This window comes from Varroa destructor, unplaced genomic scaffold (assembly GCF_002443255.2).
Source record: "Varroa destructor unplaced genomic scaffold, Vdes_3.0 BEIS01000004.1, whole genome shotgun sequence".
In the NCBI taxonomy this organism is placed as follows: Eukaryota; Metazoa; Arthropoda; class Arachnida; order Mesostigmata; family Varroidae; genus Varroa; species Varroa destructor.
This window is the reverse complement of record NW_019211457.1, coordinates 6123827-6141973: the sequence shown is the minus strand read 5'-3', so window position 1 is coordinate 6141973 and position 18147 is coordinate 6123827.

Genomic DNA, 18147 nt, shown 5'->3' with positions numbered 1-18147 from the left:
CATAGTTTTCAGATAGCCAGCATAGACAATAATTAGTACGTTTCCTCTGATCTTGATGTTGGCTTCGCAATTTATTGTAATTTGAGTTCTTGTAGCTTGAACAACGCACGATGACGTTACGGAGCACAACTTGTCGAAAGTTAAATAAAATTAATGGATTAGATTGAGTAGAAAAAATAGTAACAGCTCACTGCCACAATTTTGTTAATTTTATTAATATATTTTTGCTTGCTTTTTGAGTAGCAATCGAAGTTACTAATGCAGTCTATTTACTCGTCTTTTTTCTTTGGGAATTTGTTGTAGAGCGACGCGCCAATGCCATTAAACTTAGCTTATGGCATGACCCTTAGCCCGATAGCTTTCCGTATAAAAACAGATCTTTCGCCACTGCAATTCTCCATAAAATAGCTTTATTTAATTACTTGTTAAAGAAAGTCTCTCAATAACTACGTAAATAGGAAAAAACTTAGTATTCAATGTCGAACAAATTGTAAAACGATAATAAGGACTAAATTGTAATTGTCTATTATTGGTTATCTCAGATGAATACGACAAAGCAAATAAACCTTTTAGCAGCTAAGGTTATAGGAACGGGTTTCTGCAATTTGTTACTTGGGTACGGAACAATACAAGTCTCTTTGTGAAGTACATTATGTTTGCTATGTTTTGTGAAGTTAGAACGGAAACTGGGTCGGTTTTTGGCATTGGATCAATGACTTGTTGATAAGTAAGACGCGCTAACACAACACCATGCTGTACCGGGCATTTCAAAGCCTTTTAAGATATCTAAAGAACCACGAGGAAGAGCTTTGTAGAATGCTTCTAATTACAGTCGGTGTGCCTCATACACGACCCTTCTTATTATATGGGAACACAAGCAAACGCATGTGTATTTGTGTTTTGTCCTCAAGCGGAAGGTGGTTTCATTAATCTAATTGAAAAAATGTCTATATAAAATAGTAGCATTTGTATTTCAAGGTTCTGCGAAACCGGTGAAAAGTGAAGAAAATTTTTAATTTATTTATGTCCTTATTTTAACGTTTTTCGTCGCTAAAATAGCATACAAGGATACGCAATGTGCTTACTAGTGCTATTAAATCGAGCCACGATATGATCTGCACAGTTTACAGCAGATTTTTAACGTTTTTCAGGACGTTCTCTCTCCCTTTTTTCATATCATCCCTGCAATGTCCCGGACCATTGTCAACACCCAAGTTCCACTATAGTGTTCTGTAATGAAACGCTATGGGAAATTGGTTGGCGGATTAAAGGCGTCCTCAGAGATCTCAGCTCGTGTCGAGTTGGAGCAAGACGTTGGTTGCGCAATGTTTATCATTCCGGATCGATGGCGTGACGCCACGTCCACGCGTGACAGAGAAAGAGAGCGCCGGGCCGCGTCTCGTTAAACGAAGCCATAAAATTCTCCTAACCTCCCTTTTTCCGAACGACACCAGTCGGCTTCAACAGACTGTTGTTTGTTGCTTCAACAGACCTATGAAAACGTCGCTGACAATAACGCCTACAACAACGCGTCGAGGACGGATCACTTTGCATACAACCCACCTGACGAAGTAGCGAATTTGCGCAGGGCGCAATTCGTATTTAGTGGACATCGAACCATTTTAGCGTTGGACGCCAGTAGTTCTCTTATAGACGGATATCGCGTTTGCCTGCTACACTTAAGGCCACGTGGTGTTCTAAATTCAAATCTGGCGTAGACACATTTCATATCATGCTAAAATCCAGCCTAACGACGAAATACCTAGCGACTGAAGTCGGACGTAACACTCGAAAGTCCTTCATCAAATTAATGTGAAATGGTTGAGGGGAGAAAAAGTTACAATACATCTACATGATATTATACAAGGTTAACATGTGTTTTTGCCGCAGGTTGTTTATTAGCTAATAATTGGTTGTTAAATACGCGTCTAGGAAAAGAACGTTCACGATTTAGCAGTAATTACCGTTGGACATGTTTAACGGTCAGCAAATCAACTAGTTGAACGCTACGAGAGAAACAAAGTCGATTGAATCCTCTACGTCCGTTAGTAGTTAACGTATCAAAATTATATTATGGGAACACTTTTAAATGAGTGCACCGCACCCGGCTTTCCACTGGCATCGTTAAGTCTGCACGAAACTAGCCCGCGTCTATGATCAGTCACTGCGAATATTAGAATCGTTTGCATAGCTCAATTATGACCATTAATAGATATCAAAGTTATATAATGCCAGCCTATGTCAAAATCTCCAATCAAAGTTTAAGCAAAGTAATTAACTAATTGATGTACTTTTAATTTAAAAAAAAAATAAACCTTCTTACTATCTCAGGAACAGGACCTGTTGATACTTCTGTTATTTCCTATAGCAATTACTAATTATAACAAATTACAACTATTTCTAAATGAACCTGAGTGTCTTCTCGCGTTTTCGTCGATGCACACTACTATCCATTCAGTGACCCACTCGTACCATGTTCCTTTATTGCAATTAAAACCAAAATCGAAAACTAGCATGTATATGCGACATTCTATTGACAATGCAAAAGCACGCGCCTTCGAACATTTCCGGTTCTTCGCCTTTTTCAATTTTTGTTCGAGTTAGATATCTGAATTTATGAATGATCCCATAAAAGTATCGGTGAACGGTTAAATCGTTTACCGGAACATGAAATATGTAGTGCGTTGAACTGCTTTACTCTATGTTACCTCCTGCTGGATGCTACTTAGGATTACGGGGCATCGGCAGCTAGTTGAGGAGGCGGAGGTAGAAAAAGAAACTTTAGAAGCTTTTAGGGATTTCTGGAGAACCGTTAAAGCAGTGATCTCGACCTAACGGTTCGAGTGGAACAAGACCAACAAAAAAGCCCGCTTTAAGATAGGTGGGGATTCGCGCTAAAATTGGGGTATTTGGCTAAAGGGACTATATCGGGAAGTCTGATAATTTAGGGTTTAACAGTTTCTCAACGTTTCCGTGTCGGCAGAAGAACAAAAGCAGCGACGCGAGCATTCTTCGACCCCTTCTGTGTTATTTATGCCAGTTAGTTGTAGCGAAGAGAGACCACCACGGCTAGAGCCACTGCAACGGTTGATTCGACGATAACTACAACGACGTTAAGAAGCAAACGAAGAAGCTACGGGCTGCCAGAGCTAGCTCTGACTCCCGCAAAACAAAAAACGGTAGAGCGGGGTTGCGATAGATATGGCTCGAACAAGTCGGATTTCAAGAGGCGTAGCAAGCGTTGTTTGTATCTGCGAGTCCTCTCTCTACGTCGTTGTTAGATCCGATTCAACGTAATTTCCATCCTGTTACTACGGTGCCCATCCTTCTGCATAACACCAAGTGGAAGGTCGGCAGTGAACGATAAGCGTGATTATGCAGGATAAAGGATGGCTAAACCGAATTCCGATGACGTTGACAAAGTCTCCGCCGAACCATGAGGAACGAATGCAGTCAGGGGAAACTGCGACACGAAGAACAGTAAAGCGGGCTAGGCTGCGTAGTACGCAAGAACTCTCTCGAACTCAAAGACAGCTGTAATTAGAAACTCAGAACTGAGCTCGATTTTAAGGGCTCAGAGGGATTCGGCGAGCAAAACACCAATGGGAAAAGGGGGACGACCCCAAAGCCAGGATTAACCCTGTCCTTTGCAATTTTCCTGAATCTCCCCACGTTTTCTTTATATCGTACATTCTTTTTGTAACATTTTTTGAAATTTCGTGAAACGTGAGTTTAGGACTTGATGCATGGGTGCCTTGAAGTAAATAGAGAATTTAGTGGGCAGTCAATGTTGGCGCAGACGCCAATTTAGCGAAACAGGTTAACTTTATTGACCCCTCTTTCTCTCCCTCAGCCAAGCTACTATTTGTGCTCCATATTGTGTCATATCTATCTCCACTTTCGGAAAGCACACTTTTGCCTTACGCACTGCTGCTTTACAGCGTACCCCGGAAAACTATTTTACGATACTAGTTTGGATATCGTGGGTTCTGCTCCATGACTTTAACTCTAGGGTATACATAAGTATTATAGTATTACTGGCCGTATGCGTATACGCTCGTATACTTCGTGTATTGGCATATGTAAGGAAATTTTCAAAATCGACCTGACGGATTTAACGGTGAGAAGGGTGTTACTTCTACACTCATTAAGCAGGCTGTGCTTTTTGTCGTTCGACGCTTCTTTACGAAACAACTAAGCATTCTCCGCAGCTGAACCGGTTGCACCTGAGAGGTGTTCGGGTCAGGGCAAAGTGCCGTGTAGATTCTACATAATAGCGAAAAAGTTAATTTCGTTCTCGGGCTTAGGAAAGAATTTGCAGATGGCGATAGTCTAGCTAGCAGTTAACTGTGGTCAGCTTAAATTTAATTAGATGAGTGCCAAACGTAGCAATTTAAATTAAAGGATAAAGTTGTGGATTTGTTTATGGATTCTAATAATGAGCAGACGAAAAAAAGAAAGATAAGCCCACAGTAGGCCACAAATAAGCCGTAAGTCTGGAGTGACAACAAGTGACACCACGATTAGTCTGCGAAACTTATTCTTTATGTATTACCTTTAAAAAAGCTGCTTATTATAACACGAACTAAAGAACCGGCGAGGTACTTTGAAAACAACAACATGCACTGCGAAAAAAAGGTCCTGCATCTTATGACTCGTTTTAATAAGAATAATTTCGAAAAAAGGTGAGTGATATTACTAACCATTGCTATTTGGCCATGTGAAGCATTCTAACATATTCAGTTTAAGTACGAAAAAATTATGTCTCAAACTCAGCTTAGGACAATCGTTTGCGGATTTCCGCTGACTATCCGACAAGGACTCGTTACATAATGCGACCCTGTTCTTGATAGAAGCGTACTGTTTAATCTGGATTGATCTTCTGCAGTGCAGCGATCGACCGAGTCAACTTGTTCTCAACGGATACGCGAAAAGGATTCGAACCTATTTCAGCGTCACTCCACAATATCTGTCCCCATCAGCAAAATGAGCACTATCATCTTCCTGGAAGCAACGAAAGCAGCAGCGATTTTTATGTCCAAAATCAATCTTCGTCTTAACTAACAACAAACGAAGATTATCGTAGAGCATTAGTACAATAAATGTCACTTAACTGATCATTAAGTTATTTTAAAATACGGCGTCCTAGATGTTTCAACATTCACGACCTATGCTGCTGTCTCAGATAGGCATTCAGACGAGTGGCGTATCGCACGACAGAACGAATGTATCAATTTCGAGCCCAAACCCCACCTCAACAACTGTTTCTATGTTTAGCAATACACGCGTATGCTACCTCCGCATCGCCACAGGGATGTAATTCAACATCTTACATCTACAAGCTTCGCCTCTCATTATTCATCCTATCAAGAAACTTGAGCCGTCTTCTTGTTCTTCAGGAAGTACTTAAGATTTCAATTATAAACGAACACAAAGATAAAACTGCAGAGAGACACATTATTATTCTAACAGAAAAGGAATCAAACTGCGCATCACCTGCTTACCCACTACCATCATCCTGCTTCCCGTGTTTTTCATGCTATAAGCCATTAGTTTAAACTTCCCAACCGCTATCTCTGCGTGCATTTCTACGCTTTACTCAGCTGTTTTCCAGTGCCTGATGGCCATCGTCTCGTTCCGTTCAACGCTTCACTTCCGCTTTTCATCAGTCCGAGTCTGTAATCCGCTCCTTCGAGCCCCAAATAGAGAATGATAGGGAAAAGTATCATTTCTCTCTTTTGTTTTTCTTCTCCCATATCTTTCTTTCGGTTTCGATATCTTTGGTTTTCACTTCGATCTCGTCCACGTCCCTGCCAGTCTTTATGTGGCGGGAAGAAATGCTTCTACTTGTACTTCGTCAGTCTTTCCGTTCGACCTCACTTTCCTTTGCTTTGCCCGCTTTTTTTTTATCCCTTTTTCCTCTCTCTCTCTTTGCAGCCTTTGATCCTTGTTCCTTCAGTAAGTCCATTCGCTCCCCATTGCCCTGATTCCCAGATAGCTACTTAGTTGACATAAGCCTTTCTATTCTCTGTATTAATATCCAGAACGGAAGCCGATATGCGTGTATCTTTAGAGAAGCTCTGCCGATCCCCTTTCTCTCTTTCGTCTTATTTTTCGTCTGCTAGCTTTCTCTCACTCAAACCAGGGTATATGTTTACTTTATCCGTATTCACAAGCACGCTGCGGTATGCCCAGCCTATCCAAAACTCTACCTTTCTGTTTTACATTATAGTGTTCAACGTTTGTTGCTGCAGCTCCTCTTTTAGGTGTGGCAGGCAGGATACCAAATAAAACAATGCCCTCCTGTTTTTTTGATCAATACCTTGCTATATTTCTTTTCCATCTTGACATTGTATAGAAACCGATTGAGATGCGCTTACCATGTACTGAGCGTAAATAATGCAAAGATTCTGAAATATTGCACAGTTTATGAAGTATATTTAATATGAATTTTCAATGTCTGTCAGTATGTCAAATATTGTCTCTTTTTAGGCCCATCGAATTCGGACGGACTTAGGATGCCTACGAACCGAGTGGTGTTTTTAATTAGAAGATAAATTTACGAAACGAGGCAGGTTGTTTTTGTAGTCACAGTAGGTATAATGAGAAAATCTGTTTTCCATAAATACAGCTTGCATGTCGAGGATACGACCCTACGTACATGTATGCACGTGTATTAGGTCAAACGATATCTGCGCAGTAATAAAAAGAAATGCTTGAATAACAAATGGTATTCTTGGGTTTACGAGTCTCGAGCTACTTGGTCGATTTTCTTGATTATAAACAGAAATGGGCTAGCTGATACTGGATCAGAAGGTTTGCCGTGGAGAATCTGCAGGATCGAATGGATTCGCGCCATTCGGTATAAAAAAGTTCACTCTAATAGTGATAATCTCTATGTTAACATTCATACACATAGTCACACACACACACAATTCTATGTAATGGCTATTCAATACTGCTAATGGAGAATGAGTCGCTAAGGGAACAGGCCGCCAGGAGTTCCGTTGGTTTGTGCCGAAGGCCTTGCTCTTATTCCTTATGGACGGTAAGATCTTGCAGCTAGCATAACAGACTGACAGTTAATAGTATGACGACTATTATAAACTTGATGACGAGGGATGAAGTTAAGATTCTGTTTAGAAATTAGGAGAATTCATATAATAGACAGGGATTGAGTTATACTGTGTATATGCTGACTAGAATAAGTAAGGATGGAAAAACAGTACTACATTGCAGGCGCGCACAGATTAGAACAGCTTAAAGTGTCATAAACTTATATCGAAGCAATGATCGAAAATGCTTAGATTTATATTCCTTCTTCGGTGGGTTATCGTTTACGACGGCGGTTATAACCAACAACACAGCGAAGAATGACATTGCCCCATTAACAGAAAGCAATAGAATTAATATAGCTCATAGTACATCCATGAAGTAGAACAGCGTACTAAATGATATTGAAAACTGAATACCTGTTTACGGATATGTGGTGAAACAGGATAATATTTTATGATAACTTGGGCTATTGTTTATTTGGCTTGTTTGGTTGCTTTCATCAGCGTTTCTATTAAATGCAAATCTAATACTAGAAATCACTGGTTTATAGACCTCACGATTCTTGTAGTCGTCTATTGAAAGTCATCATTCGATAGAAGTGAGTGATTGATGTTCATTAACTTAGTAGATCTTGGCCACTGACTGTTGGCTTGTGTAAAGTGTTGCAATCGATGCACAAGCGCAAAAAAAACGGATCGTGTACGCTATATTCTGTTTAGATACGCGAAAAGTGATGTGGCCACTAATTCAGAGTATCCATGCTTTCATAGAAATGCAGCGGGTATCCTTGCTTAAAGAGTCGTTACAAACGGAAAATTTAAATATCCCGCGTTCAGAAATACAGAATACAGAGGAATTATTTCGAATGAATCCGCGGAACTCTTCGAATGTGGACAACATCTGCAGCGCAAGCCCTCTAATATGTGGCAGATATTTACCTTACTATAATTAGATTGGTGCACCGCACCAGAAAACTGTGTAGTGATCAGAGCTCGACAAATATAGTAAAAGTCGAATTTCGTTTTAGCGGGGTCTACCTGGATATATCTCTCGAAACAACGTCGCCAAATGACGTCAGTTTTATATTACGATCTATAAAGTATTTTGTCTGTCACATATATTCTCATCGTTAAATTGACTACAGAATCGTAACTCGTAACCGTGAGTCGTAACTTTCTTCCTCTTTGTCCGTCGTTCCCACTCCCTCCTTTCTTCATAGCCCCGCAACTAGGCATCTGCAAGAAGAGCTGCCCTTTGAGCTCTAAAATTTCATGGCCGACTATTGCAGACAGAGCAATTTACTAAGTGACCTGCGTCGTTTTCCAGCTTCGCGTCGGCGGCGGTGACATTAGGAAAAGTGGACCGAATTACTGAGAAAACACACACATATTTACGTTTATGTTCCATGCTGTTCTCATCCTTGGTCAGTGATCGTTGAGGCTACATCTGTTCAACTCGCTCGATCTTGATTCACTCAGCGCCCTTTTCCCAAAACGAGAGGCCACTTACAATCTTGGCTTCTCAATCCAGTAATGCCACTGTCATAGTGGTCGTACTTGCACCCACTCAACGTTTGCCTTCTCTCCCCTGCTCGCCGTACAACTTCGCCGCCAGATCCAACTCTTACCATGGCCGTGACATCCGGCCGAAGCGACTTCCACCTGGAGTGAGAAGGATTCGCAGTAAAAATAGGAGAACTCAGGCATAGTCCCATTAAAGTACATAGCATTTCATGCTCAACGCTATAGACAACAACGAGATAATAGTAAATATGGCATGGGCGCAATTTACTAGGGACACGATAACAGCATAAGACATTATTGAAGCAATTGAAATACCGTCTGGGGATCAAGTCACAGTTCACAAGGTTGGGTAGAATGAGGCGACCTTGATTTGGCCAAGGATAGGTTTTGACTAGGAATAATACTCTCTTGGAAATTGTGTCGCAGATCGATTTTTCTTCTGTTTGGCTTTATGTCACTATTATAGTATTTATAGCTTATCCCGAATAGGGAAGGAGATCAAAAGAAAGGATATCGCACTACCCGTTGCTTGACGTACGTAGTGGGAGATCGAAGTAATTGTCAGCTTTTCGTTTACGCAGGGAGAGTCAGGGGTACGAGCATTAAGCAATAACAATAGTTTGGTTTATAAGTCCGAACTATGGGTGAATACAAGTTGACGACAGATCAATTGTTTAAGCCAATTTGTGAATGAATTATGTCCGTACGACCTCCAATGGGAGCTGGTATCAACTTAAGTAAGCTTTCGATATGGAAGCGAACAGCTGACCACGCAGACCGTACACTTAGATTGCTACGTAGATTGCTGGTAATTTAGTAACGCGTATTAAAAGAGCGTAGACTACGTTGCATTGACATAATTGCGTATCGAGCTTCCATTCTCCATAATGAGCTAATGCCTTGTTCAAGATTTTTATCTATTGTAATTGGATTAGCAGCTAAAAAGATGTTAAACAAAATTTAATGTACAAAAAAACATTCAATAAAGCCTTAGTAAATTTCAGCCGCTTTTGTTCGCATTTTTCGGTTTGCAATTTCTGCTGCTATCCTATCCCATATTAAGTTCAGTATTATTCTCCAGTTTTACACCACACACTGGTCAGCTATTAGCCAAAGATAATTTGTTAAAACCGCCATATGTTCTCTGTCCGTCGGTTACTCCTAAATTGACAGAATTGACGTAGAATTTAGTACATTTGAAGTACTCATTGATAGTTTCATAGGACCTACACGATACAAACGCGCGGAAAAATCTCTATACTTCAGCGGGATACCCGTAATTTTTGCACTCCACTGCTCACTGAGAAAAGGACGTTCTATGTAGAAGTACGATAGCTTAACCAAGTACTTCGACCCATCAAGCCATCATCAAATTAAATAATCGGAGTCCTCGACTGTCAATCTAAATAAATTTTCCAGATCTACCTTTAAACCTTTTAAACAAGAGGTCAGTGGCTGAGGAAAAGAGGTAATTTGTTTAATCGAAGCAGACCATATTTTTCCTTCCCTCCTTAATTCTCCCTTTCCCGTCATGTCTACAATCATGAAGACAGAAAAAGGGAATATGTTTAGGTATAATAGTCGTTCCGCCTTTTCGTTAAAGGTTTCTCGGCTTCAATTCAGAAAGGCCCGGGGTCCAAAGCAAACGAATCGACACGGGGATGTATCAGCACCATCCCGTTGGGGCGGATGTGCACAAAATATCCTGTTTCACTTCTTTCTCTCTCTTTCTGTACTTTGTTTCAGTCATCCCGTTAAAATCTTCTTTTTGTTCGTTAGTTTCTTCGAAATGGCATCTTTTTGCTAATTTGCTTTAGCGAAATAGGGATTCTTTATTGCAACTTCGTCCATATGTTTCTCACTAATGGAATTATGTTTTGAGCCTTAGCCTGGAATATAGGCGAGCGCCCTGTCTGCGACCGTATGTTGTGGCGGACCAGCATAATCTGTAATGCGGGTCTCATTTCTCCCCACCATCAGTTAGCCGGGTTATGTGCCAGTATAGTGGGGAAAGACAGCGGTTGTTGGGCTTGTCGTTGCCTGATCCCGCTAGGTCTTTTAAGCACAGCGTAGGCAAAAGGCAAAGGCCAGATGATGAAGAAAATGGCCAGCATACCGTTCTATTGTGTGCGGGACGACGAGACGGCTCATCACACCTGTTAATAGTGAACTGTATAAAGGAATATGACGCTATACTTAGCAAAACTACAAAAGATGCCCACTTAAAATGGTGTTCCTCCTAAATGCGATGCTTGATTGCAATGGCATAACAAGGCTTTGACGCTGGGGCAATTTAAACAATTTAAGAAGTAACTGTCCCAGTTGTATTAGCAATGTAAATAGCTAGTTGTTTCGGGCTACCGAAATTTCCACTGTAATTGCTAGTTCAGTGTAGAGAACACAGGAATTGAGCAAACGTTTTAGAATTGTTAAACACGAAGACGGTCTATGACCTAAAAGCAAGTATTAGATGATTCAAACGTTTTGGTAAATAGATGCATTTGAGCCTATCTATTTAACAAAAGCGCCGCCATTTATGGAAGGTAGTTAAGCATTGCTTTTGTTTAAGCTAAACTGGCTTTACCGTACATCAGTTTAAATTCACTTGTACTCTCATTATTCTCTATTGAAAGCCATTTTTTAAGCCGTTGTAGCATTCGGGCCTCCGGCAGACATCTGGACAAAAACTGAGTGGGTGCCAGTATGAAAATGAAGCAAGGGGCAATTCACAGCAGAGACGTTTCCAATTATCAGTTACGTATGGTTGAAAGTTCTTGCTTATTCAGAATGTTCCGGAGTCTAGCCGAGCCTGCAGGATGAAGTCGGCGCTAGTGCCTAATCTGGCTAACCATATGCAGATAGATGTGGTTTTGAGCTGGTAAATTTGTTAGTCAAGTAAATCATTATGATTAATTAACCACAAGTGAAGCGTCGGCGCCACTGATGTACGACCCGAAAGTCGTATAGAAATAGGCTGAAAATAAAATCAAATGAGATAAATGACGGGGAGTCAAGAAAGGAACAGCAAGGATGGGCTGAAAACTACATGCGGTTACTTTAAAATCTGTTTCAAAGGTTTTGCGACCTAATAAAAATTAGGCAGTTTCTTCCACGACAGAGGATACTTGTGTGTCCGAGATATATTAAGGAAGCATGCGAACTTTTGGTTCTGTGTAATTCATGCGGTATATCAGTGGGGCAGTGCAAGTCGGCGGTAGGATCTAAAGATAAATTGCCACCATTGTAGTATGTACGATTCGTAAAACACTATATGATATATAGCAATTGTTTTATTAGCTAAGATAGATAAACCTGCCTCTCTGCCCCGATAAAGGTTAGCAGATCTTTCATCTTGAGGCATTAACCTCTGAAACCGGCGTTGACTTCACACTCTTCATGTTCATACTCAGAACACTTCGTGCTTAGAATACAGTTCAGTATACTAGTTAAAATCCGCTTTAAAAGAGCGTCCCCTGGTAAGGTCATTAGAAATCCATCCATCATAAGCCTTGCAGCCGAGTGCCACGGATTCGAGACGTGACAGCTTTCCTGCATCACTTTATATCCCTGCATAATTATTTCATTTTATTGAAATTCTGCTTACTGTTTGTAGCCTTTTCAGCCGACTACCTACAAAAGTGTCCCTAATTAGGTTAGGAGTGATTTAACAAGGAACCTCTCCAACAGGTGGCGGGTAAACTCATGATACGCTAAACCTTTAAGGGAAGTCTCTATTTGTATGAAGAGCTCTTACTAGGTAATTAATGTTTGCTAGGGTGGAAAAGCTATTCAATTCTAATCAAAGGCCATACGGACGTTGTATTTGGAATTTAGGAACTAATAGGTAAAGTAACATTTGCAAAAATGCTGATACTTTCGAGTCACAATACGTTTCTATAGCGATATTATCACTTGTGATGCTTTCAATAGGTATTGCCTGATAATAAAGCAGAAGCCCGTAGACACTCAGAGCAGATAGTCCGTCACTTTACTCTCGACTATTCCTCATAGAAATACCACAAAGCTGTTCGTGGATTTAGCGAAAAGCGTCATTGATAGAAAATGTTAGTTAGCTAAAAATAGCTTGGTCTAGTTAGCGTTCGTTTCTTAACTGATCCTGAGAAAAACCTCTGCACAATGGTGTTTATAGATTATTTGTTTGCATTAAATTTTTTCGTGCCTCCATCGTTATGTTGTGCAATATGGCCCATATCGTGAAACCAATATACAGTGCGCTGGATATATTTGACATGGTAGGCCTGATTACGTCACCAAGGATCAAATAGTACTACCGAAACACGTAGGCGATACTGTGTTGCTCCGGAGGGCAACTACCCGTCCATGCATTTCATCACAGGTTACATTTTGTTTTTTTTTAGTTTTAGTATGTGCTTTGCATCGATTCAACGCAGAAACTATCAAACATGAGCCGGAACAATGGAAGATTTTAGACATAGCTACAGTTGTAATAGGTGTGGTAATAATTTGACGCGGTGACCTGGACGACCTATGTCTTTTGTTGAAACATATGAAAAGTGGCTGCTTTAAATCATGTTAAAAACAACTAAACGATGCGTGTAGATAAAGCAATTCGGTGCTTATATACGTAACTACATTCAATAGTTAATCATGTGAGGTATGTTTATTTTTCCTACCGCTCAACTTGTTCAGTTTAATCCACTGACAACCCTGTCGTCTACAAGTCTTACTTCATAATAGTCTATTAAGCTACTTCGTATTCGTTAGACTCAGATTTAAACCCGGACGTAGACACACTTCGTTTCGTGCCGGGAGCCAACCGTTTGACAGGATGCAATACGGGACGTAAAATTCGAAACATTATATGGCCCAATGTTTTTGTGACAGCTTAGCGGGTAACGTATCCACCTACTAATCTTAGGGACATGTTGTGCTCTAGGTTTGAACCTGGGCATAGGCACACTTCGCTTCTATTGTCTGATGTAAAACTCGAAATAAGAGACCCCACATTCGAATTGTAATTCAGATGGTAGTCGCTCTAAATGCCCCTTGATTGTATCTTGCCCCGAACAACTACATATTCAATATATACCATGAGCTAACCCTAATGAACACTTCGGTCCATTATTTTTCGTTTTAATTGTACACATATCTTCTTCTTGCCCATATACTGTTTAGCAGGTACGCCGCGCTACTCCCGGTAATGTTGCACTGGAAACATATCTATTTGTCTACTAAATCTTCCTGTGCGCTGGAGATTCAATTTAAATGTAGATACACGTCTCGTGCCGGAGGCCGTCAATCGTTTGAAGCAAGCTTGACGGCCAGCACCGCCGTTGAACGTACGAAACGTAGCATTGATTTACGCTACCCCTTGACGTTGCCAGCGGTTGAGCAGCTGACGGGCATCTACGGTTTCGCCACACACGTCAGATTTTTTCTGCGGCTGTTGCTGCTATATTGGGGACAGATCCGTATCCGGTTTATCCTCTCCGTCCTTTCTATTTTTGTCCTTTCCACATTTAATATTTCAATGGTAGGCCCTCGTGCAAAGCACTTTCTACTGTGCCATGATGCTTCTGGCATTCCAAATGATGAGGCCCGGTCGCTTTCTTCTTCGCTATTCTGAAGTCACGCTTGAGATAGCTTCTCTAAAATCTTGTTATCCCTTCATACTTTTTCACCACGAACTCTTGTGCCAGTTCCCATGTTACAGTCTTGCCTATCCGACCTTTGCTTTTCACACCACATTTTAGACTTAAGCCTACCGCTTTAACTCACGCCCAGCTTCAACCGGCCAGAACTGTCCTAGCAAAGTTAGTAATTGCAGTCATTTGTGGGTAACCGGCCGTAACCAGCTTTACAATACCTTTGCAGACCCGCCTTTGCAATGGCAGCTTTAGCGTAGACGGCACGAGAATGTGGCCAGTGAAAGTCGTTGCTATTGTAACTATTCCCGTAAATCTGCCTTTTCTACTATCATGAAGCTATTAAACGTTGTGCCTGCCATCGGCGCTTACATACTTAGCGAAAGCACGCGCCAGAATCTAGCTTGCAAAAAATTCTTCTTCCATAAGATTTGACTCTCCCAAGACCCCTCCACCTCGCAGTATGTCCACCGCTTTCGTGTTATCCATTACCAATCATGTAGTCCTTTACTTACGCCTTTCTCTAGATCTAATGTGGTTTTGCTTGGACCATATATAGTCCTCTTAAAGGTTTTCTCTAACCTTGCTTATTTTTTTCTATGGTAAGTTTAGCAAGCTGTCTGCTTGGTCAGGGCGAAACTCATTGGGGCTCATTACTTTCGCTTCCTCCTTTGTTTCCGGAAATAGCAAACAGCTTTCGTTCATTCCTCCGCATTTCCTGCTCATCTGGCTGACGCTTCCTTTCACAACAGCTTCGCACTGTTTTGAATAGCCAATCTCAGTAGTGCTTTCGGTTCCAACTTGGGTTAACTTATACATCTCAAACTAAATACGCCTGATTAGGAACTTTGCCCCAGCCTCGTACCCGCAGTCGCGCCCACAATGTCCTCCGAGTTGCCGTCTTTCTCTGCTAACATCTTCGAGGGGCGGAGTCAACACTGGTCCCACCTGTGGCTGTGAAGTCAAAGAAGAGTGCAGCATTAATTGCCAACGCCTCTATGCTCCTCCGACGCAGACGCCAAAGTCTGTCTGTTTATTATTGTAAATCTCCCTCTAAGGCCTCGTGAGGCCTTTTTTGACGTTTACTGCTTTTTCTGCCCCATACCAGCCCATAAGCCGCATGTAAGTCAAAAACATATAGAGTCTGATAAGGTAATTTATCAGAAGAAGAAGGAATACTCCAGCTAGTCTAGAAAGGTAAAAACATAGGTATGGGGGGCGCATTTAGGATAAACTGAGTTGAATTGTAAAAACGTATTAGACGGATATGGGGCAGGCTTCTTCAAGTCTGTGGTGTTCTACGTAATTTCTATAATAGAGCGGCAATGGGAGAGAGCTGCGGAGGAGCGCGTTAGTGTTTAAATTCTTATTCGTACGAACGAAATGCTCGGCCCCTACGTGGGAGTGCAAAGGAAGGTCGCTTGCTTGGTTCAGTGTGAGCGTCTGGGCATAAAGTCAAATTAAACTCAAAGGCTCGTTAAATGATACCAACTAAGATGACAACGATAACGATACCATAAAAGTCGGACGTTGCGAAAAGACAAACAAGTGTGAGTTACGTTCGAAATTAAATTACTTTAAATATCATTACTGTAGTTTAAGAGGAAAACAGAAAACGGTAAATAATTTACATTTTAGAGTAAAGGAGGATCTGTCGCGTCATCTATGAATGTGACTGCATAGAAAGCTATAGCCAGCTGGTTCAACTTGGTGATCTATTTGCGTGCGGTTTAAACTGTGAAACCCAAAAGCGGTTTAGCGAAAGGTTGTTATTTGTCGCATTATTAATTAGAAATAGTAACGTTTACCTAAATGATTTGGCAGTTGTTTTTTTTTTTGTTAAAAGAAAGGAACAGAGTAGAATCTGTCCATGTCTATAATTTAAAGAAAATAAACCCCTACCGTATTATGCTAGGTGCTACACTATGCATCCGACTGGAACGGTCATGCAGTTTTTAGGCGATTCATTTGCTTACGATACAAAGAAATACCACAGATAACAGATATATGCCTGCTGTCCCGGAAGCAATATGTGGAAACAGCTTTCCGTAACATCAATTTGTCTCCAAATAAAACCTGCTGTATTTAGTAATGTATGTCCTGTAGAGTACGTCCATGGTAGATCTGGAACTCGTGGTTTCTGGCTCTTTCGCTCAGAAGTTCAGCTTTAGCTCCAATCAAATGCATATTAATGTTTCCCCAATTCTTTTTCGGCAGTAGTTATCGTTTGTTTAGCTACTTTATACAGCTATCGTTCATGACTACCCCGAAACCCACTTTTATTATCATTTAACATTGCAGTACTTACGATAGATAAGCTCAATCGTTTTATCTCCCCACCTCTGTGTTTGCTAGATCATGACACGTCCCGTACTATTTCTTGTCACCGTGTGTACGTCGACGCCTATCCAGTATTATCGCACTGATATTAAAAATAGCTTCTTCTTACCCTCGCCTCTCTTTTTTGCAGACGTTGCCATCTCAGTGTCAAAGACGAGCATCGCAAATTAATGTTGTCAGATAGTGGAAGAACATAAGCACTATTTGTCCCCCTGTCTATGCTATGTACTAGGAAGCTTTTGAATCTTGCCCTATTCAACCTTTCGGTCTGCACTAACATTCGTGTGATGTTTGGTGACACTAACCCAGCTAGACAGGGACACGAACAAGGCCCAAACAGCGTCGTTCGAGCAACCTATGCCCTCCGCCACCTCGTCTGCTGTCGTTGCACTGGGTCAAATCGCTTTTTTCGTTGTTCTCTTCAAGCTCAGTCTTTTAGTTCCTACTCTATTTACGCCAGTTTCTCGCTGTGTGCCGTTGATGGGGGGCCGTTCAGCACGCCCGGTCGCCATTCGGAGACTTTTGTGTATGCAGCGGTGACAAGAAAGCAAAAGCGGAAGAAAGGAATAGCATTGCAGCTTTGAGACCTGTTCATTTTGATATTTAGTCACATTTTACATTTAGCCTGCTGGGCACTGCGTGGGCAAAACAGGATGACATAATTTAGCCGAACGCAGAACAGCAACGACAAGCAAACCAGACTGTTTCCTTCCATACTCCATCTAGTTTCGGCTGTTTCTGCCTCAGCAAAAAGGGGGACCAGATTCTCTTTTCTAACATTTCCACGTTTTTATTCTTCGACATGCCTGTAATGTATGGTTGTGCCTGTATACAGCTTCTCCTTTTTCTCATTCGTTATCTTCTTTCTGTGGTGGCAATCTCTCAAGTCGAGCCCGAAAGCTGATAGAGACCCGCCAAGCACAGGGTTGTTAGATTTAGGAGGAAGAATCGGTATGTGCCTGGGAGGACACAGAACTAAAAGGAGTTAGAGGTATCGAACACTGGGGTTAACGTTTTTTCATTTTTCTCTCTAACGGCGACAGCATTGTCGAGTCCCCTAGAGTCCCCGCCAGCAACGATTGCGATTGTTTAGAACAAATTGTACACTGGATGCAGGCGAGACTCGCTAGCCATTCGTGGCTGCAGGCGTTTGATAGATAGTGTCTCTCACGCAATAACATCTGTAATAAGATATGACAGAACACAAAAGTCTATTTCAAGGGCGGAAAAGAATAAAATTAGATGGCTGTTTCGTCTTTGCTGCTATGTAACGCTACGCACGACCGCACGAACTCCTGCTATCTGAATGTTTGTTAAGTTGGAATCGAATATTTCGTTGGCAAAGTAGGACGCAGGCACCCGAGTGCCGGTTGTCATCGAGGGAACAGACTGGGCCTTAAAAATTGCCGGTGGTTCGTAAGTCAAAACGATCACTTGGTCCTTGACGTACCTCATTTTACTGTATTTATTTCCGGTTGCTCTCAGCGGGCGAACAAATATCATACATTGGCAGCGATCGTTCATCGTTGTCGGGCCGTGAACTTGCATGACATTGTCCGATTGTCTATGACCAAATTACGTTTGATCGAGGCTTGCTTTCG